At 36.7% G+C, this 5,839-nt stretch overlaps 1 pseudogene; it reads left to right on the top strand.

The window, feature by feature from the left end:
- Positions 1–439: 439 nt before the first annotated feature.
- LOC136502090 ((E)-beta-caryophyllene synthase-like) lies at positions 440–5,639 on the top strand (annotated as a pseudogene).
- The last annotated feature ends 200 nt before the right edge of the window (positions 5,640–5,839 follow it).

The following is a 5,839-nucleotide window of genomic DNA, read 5'->3' as shown; positions in this document are numbered from 1 at the left end:
CTACATTCAAATCCAATCTGCAGAGGACAAGGTCAGAAGCTCTTAGTAATTTTTATCATGTAAAATCAGTGGTTGGTGGAGCGTGTCAACGACACTGGCTGCATGTTAATTAACTTGCTAGTAGACGCCATCATGCCATATTAATCCTAGCGAACAATGGAACCTATTGGCCGGACATCAATCTAGTACTCACAAAATTAAAACTCTTAACGATACTAGCTAGCCGGCCGGCGGCATGGGAGATCATAAACAACATTACATAGCGCACATAGGTAATAGGTTACTGATGATGATGTGTAGTGTCGTGCAACCGCTTCGTGAGTCTATATAAAGCCAGTGATCTAGGCAATCTTCTCCAAGCAACTACCCACGGAGCCAGCAGCTCTCTAGAGCCTCTCCTGCTTCGCATTGATCTAACGGCCCCAGCAGCCACCCAGAGATGGCCACCAGCGGCCCCGTCCCTCTGGTCTCACAGGTGCAGCAGCGCAGGCCACAGACATACACCCCGAGCCCATGGGGTGACTTCTTCCTCCACCACATCCCATGCACTCCATCACAGGTACATGCTCCATACGCTACAAAACTAATTAAACATGTCATTTGGCTCTCATCACATCGCTGCAGGAAAAGGTGCCAAGACCGCCAACACTTTGTTTTATTTTGCATGACTGCTAAAATTCTAGGCTATATATGTAACTGGTCGATGTGTAGGGATCGATTATTATCAAGGGTGTGATTGATTGATTGAATATATCCCAACAAACCAAACCCACCAATAGGATACAAGTTCACTGGTGATTTGTTGCCTATACTGCCTTTCTGAGCTAGTTCCGCCCATGCAAGAAAATTCTTCCTCAGCCTGGTTCACAGGATACGTATATATAGAGAGAGAGGATTTTGGACGTTTGCCTCAGGCCAGAATCACTGGACACTAGCTTCACCAGTTAATGTTATATTGGTGCTGATGAGCATATACAAAATGGTCCAATGTTTTTCTAAAAACATATTAAGGAACAACATGATAAATAAACATCTCTCTATATATAAGAGGATATAGTTGCACATGATAATAGGCACCTTGATTTTTTTTAGATAATGTAACCATATGTTCCGGCTTCAGCTTCTCACAAAAGAGAAGCATCACACCAAGCTTATTACACACTCACTCCAAACGGAACTCACACAGGTGCCAACTAGTTCCCAAGGCGACTACTAAAGTTCCAACCATTTGAAGCAAAAATAAACATGGCTTTTGACTCTAAATTTCTGCACACATCTTGGATAAGCACCCTGTGTTCATCCAGCCGTTGCAATGGAGCCCAAAATCAGAGCCAGTATTGTCGCCCTGAAGAGTACTTGCAAAAATGTTTTTGGTTGACATTTATTAAACACCAAATCATTCCTTGTGAGCCAAATAACCCAACAAAGGGCCGCTGCACCTGTCAATAATAAGAGATTGTGTTTTTGTTGACCCAATTTAGACCAACCTCCAAACATATGAGCTATGTTCCTCGGTGGTCTCAAACCAAAAACCCAGTGAACCATACGCCATAGAGCCTTAGCGACAATACAATCGAAGAATAAATGTTTTATGGTTTCCAGGCTACTGCAAAAGCTGCAAACCTTACTACCATTCCAATTTCTTTTGGCCAGATTATCCTTGATGATGATCAATTTTTATCTCATGTAACATGTTCTCATGTGAGCAACCAAACACCGTCTCACATCGATCTGTGAGGCGAAGCAGGTAGCAACGAAACAAAGAGAATGCATACACCCAGCCTGGTTGAGCTGCTGACCTCCATCAACATCTAGGTGTCTCTTCAAGTAGAATCTGGCTCATTGTGTTGTGCATATGAAAGGATTCGTTTGCACACTGACATTTACACTACAGAGAGATTAACTATAACATTAGAAATATCTTTCTTGCAGTATTTGATGATGAAGGATAAGGTCAAAATAATGAAGGAGGAGGTGAAGAAAATGCTACTGGATGCTGATTCTTTTGATTTGTCTGATAAGTTAGACTGTATTGATACACTAGAACGGCTTGGATTGGATTATCACTATACCAAGGAGATTGATAAATTAATGTACAATGTCTTCGAAGCTAGGGATCAAGATCTTGATCTTCTTACAACCTCAAATCTTTTCTATTTGCTTCGGAAGCATGGATATCATATTTCTTCTGGTTAGATTCCAGACATATTTTATTTTGCTATTTAATTGTCGTATATTACTTAGATGGAACTTCATATGACTTCAGAAGGACTTTTATGGTATACACACCTTCCACCGAAGCAACAAAGAGGTTTTTATTACTTCAAATAGTGTGGCGATACATATGCTCAAGTGTTAAATGTAGTATCTGCTTATAAAGATGACACAAGACAGCCTCCAACTGTTAGTTTCAAAGATGGTTTCTATTTTTTCTTAAAATAATAAAAATCTAGTTTAATCACTAAAGAATCATCTTAACTAATTTATTTTAGATTAGGTAAATATGTAAGTATCAGTTTATTTTTAAAATGTTATCTATTAGTTAATGATCTATTTAGACTTTTTTTGAGGCAAAAACTGTGGGGGAGATCTATTTAGATTTATTTTGAACTTACTTATTTTTTCTACTATTTTATTCCTTGTACTGAAACTTGAAGAAGATGAACGAATAAGATTCAAATAACTATGAAAAGAGCATAGCATATAGATGACATCTTTAGAAAAAAAAATTGTACAGCTTTCACATTTCTCTGATTTAAGATACAAAACTACTTACTAATTTTTAGAGGTTAAACAAGAATTTTTTTATTTTCAAAAAATAGAAAACCACATTTGAAACAAGAGAGAGGACCAAATTTGCTCGATTTCGGTAGTTGGAGAGCATCCAGTACCCAGTTTCATCCTTCAAAGTTGAAAATTCGAACTACCGTTCAAGTTGGAGACTAAACAATGGACTTTATACTATTATTCTGTCACTGCCATCTCTTACAACCTGTTTCATAGTCCATACTTCTGGACATCAATATAATTGATGTCTCATGTGTTTTTAATGTCACAGATGTATTTTTGAAGTTCAGAGATGACAAAGGAAATATTGTAACAGATGATGCAAGATGTTTATTGAGAATGTATGAAGCAGCACATCTTAGAGTGAAAGGGGAAGAAGTGCTTGACAATATTCTTATTTTCACCAAGTGTCAGCTTCAGTATATTGTAGACGATCTCGAACCACAATTGAAAGAAGTGAAATATGCATTGGAAACACCTCTTTTTAGAAGACTCAAAAGAGTACAAGCGAGGCAATATATCTCAATATACGAGAAAAATACTACACACAATAATATGCTCCTAGAGTTTTCAAAGTTAGACTTCAACATTTTGCTAACCCTATATTGTGAGGAGCTAAAAGATCTTACACTGTAAGTGCCATCATTAATAGCATAGTGATGTTGTACTAAGTTCTCTCATTACCATTATTTCTAGATATCTTATCATGCCCTATATATATTTACAGCTGGTGGAAAGAGTTCCAAACACAGGCTAACACGTCAATCTACTGCACGAGATAGGATGGTGGAGATGCATTTCTGGATGATGGGAGTATTCTTTGAGCCCCAATATTCCTATTCACGAAAGATGCTTACACAATTGATTATGATTGTGTCTGTACTCGATGACTTGTATGACAATCATTGCACCACAGAAGAAGGCAATGTCTTCACTGCAGCACTGCAAAGGTTTGCAACACTTCTGTCCATATTCATCATGTTGCTTATAGGGTAATAAATTTATATAGTCCTAATTATTTATTTGTATGGAAAGCTCATGTCTCTAGAAGTTATATTTTCAATACATAATGTTAATATAATCATAAGTTTCATAAATGACAGGTGGGATGAAGAAGCAGTAGAGCAATGCCCAACATACTTGAGGACTTTATATATAAATATACTTACCACCGTAAAAGCCATTGAGGAGGGGTTGAATCTTCAAAACAACAAACATGCCAAGTTGGTTAAAGGACTGGTATGTCTTACTGAAACAAGATTAAAATGGAGAAACAATTGTATATATCCCTAGGAGGAAAATTATCGTGATTGACATATCTAAAAGCCATCATGGTTATATTATGTGTGTATGTCCAAATGTTCATTGTGCATCCTTGTGATTGAACATATTTATAATCTTACTATGGTACAATGCGATCTAAAATTAATTTAGAGCAACATGATTGTCACTACTTTATTTTTATTCAATATATACTAATCAAACAAGTGTACAACATCTAAACTAATTTAGTTCTAATAATTTTGCTTGATCTAATATTAACTACTACATCCAAAATTTGGGGCTTATGATTATGAAATGCCTGGCTTAATTCTTGAAAAAAAATTTGTTCAACAATTATTCAGATTATATGCATGCATAGTAGATAAAAGTTGTATCAATGGATCCACATTATATTCCACACGTCTTTCAATACAAATTTATTTTTATTGTAACCAATGATATCTTATAAGAGTTTAGTGACAAGTATAGTTTAAAAATACTTTTCTTATATTCTTAATACTCCATACAGAAAGAAATATATAAATCAGTAAGTATTTTTTCATAGAGAGAGCAATAATTTCGGCATTAGTTTAAACTTATGTGTGTTTGAGAGTTTGGGTGCACATAGTATACGCAAGTATAAAGAATAATTAATGTGTTCCAGACAAAATGGCATTTGCTAACAGTAGTTAGAGCTCCCTGAGGCCTCCATTACAAATTTAAAGGTTTGCCTGGGTAGTTTTCATCTTTGGGATATATTGTATCTTTGAGCTTTCACACTAATCTTACATGCATTTTAGATAATCGACATGGCCAAATGCTATAATGCTGAGACCGAATGGCGTGACAAGAAATATGTGCCAGCCACCGTTGATGAGCATCTAAAAATTTCAGCACGCAGTAGTGGTTGTATGCACATCGTGAGCCTGGGATTCATTTCAATGGGAGATGTGGCAACTAGCGAAGCTATTGAGTGGGCTTCTACCTATCCGAAAATAATCCGAGCTGTCTGTGTTATTGGACGCCTCGCTAATGATATAGTGTCGTACAAGGTGCCAGTTAGTCTATATTTTCTAAGTGCTAATAAATGATAAGCTCAATTATAGAATCGTTCCTGAACTTTTCAATGTTTTTGGCTGCAGCGAGAAGAAGCATCAAAGAATATGGTATCTACAGTGCAAACTTGTGCAAAAGAATATGGTACCACAATAGAACAAGCCATAGAAAAGCTTAGAGAACTGATCGAGGAAGCGTGGATGGACATCACCAAAGAGTGCATGAGACAGCCACAACCAAAGGCTCTTCTGGAGAGGGTAGCCAACCTGGCTAGTACAATGGATTTTCTATACAAAGATGTCGATGGATACACCGATTCACGGAGTATCAAAGGCATATTGGATTCACTGTATGTGGATCTAATCAACTAAAATTAGGTGACAGCGTGGCTATAACCAGCTGGACAACAATTCAGTGTCTATATAGTTTGTAGTATTTGCAAATGTATTGTGTTTCTCGGAAGATCTTGCAGATATATATATATATACTTTAGTGATCTTTTTCTATAGGAATATGTTTACTAGCCGGAACTGTAAAATCCAAACCTTACTAGGTTTCCAAGTATGGCATGTGGGTTCATAACTATTGTACAACTCGATGTAATGATTGTGAATTAATAAAATCTTTCTTTTACCAAGAAAAAGTATGGCTTGTTTGACGTAGAGTTAGATGGAACAATTTCCAGGCACCATAAATTATTGAAATCGGAGCTATAGACACATGGACGACGACA

Source organism: Miscanthus floridulus, chromosome 13 (assembly GCF_019320115.1).
Source record: "Miscanthus floridulus cultivar M001 chromosome 13, ASM1932011v1, whole genome shotgun sequence".
In the NCBI taxonomy this organism is placed as follows: domain Eukaryota; kingdom Viridiplantae; phylum Streptophyta; class Magnoliopsida; order Poales; family Poaceae; genus Miscanthus; species Miscanthus floridulus.
The sequence above is the reverse complement of the archived record's forward strand: the minus strand, read 5'-3'. Positions and strand labels throughout refer to the sequence as shown.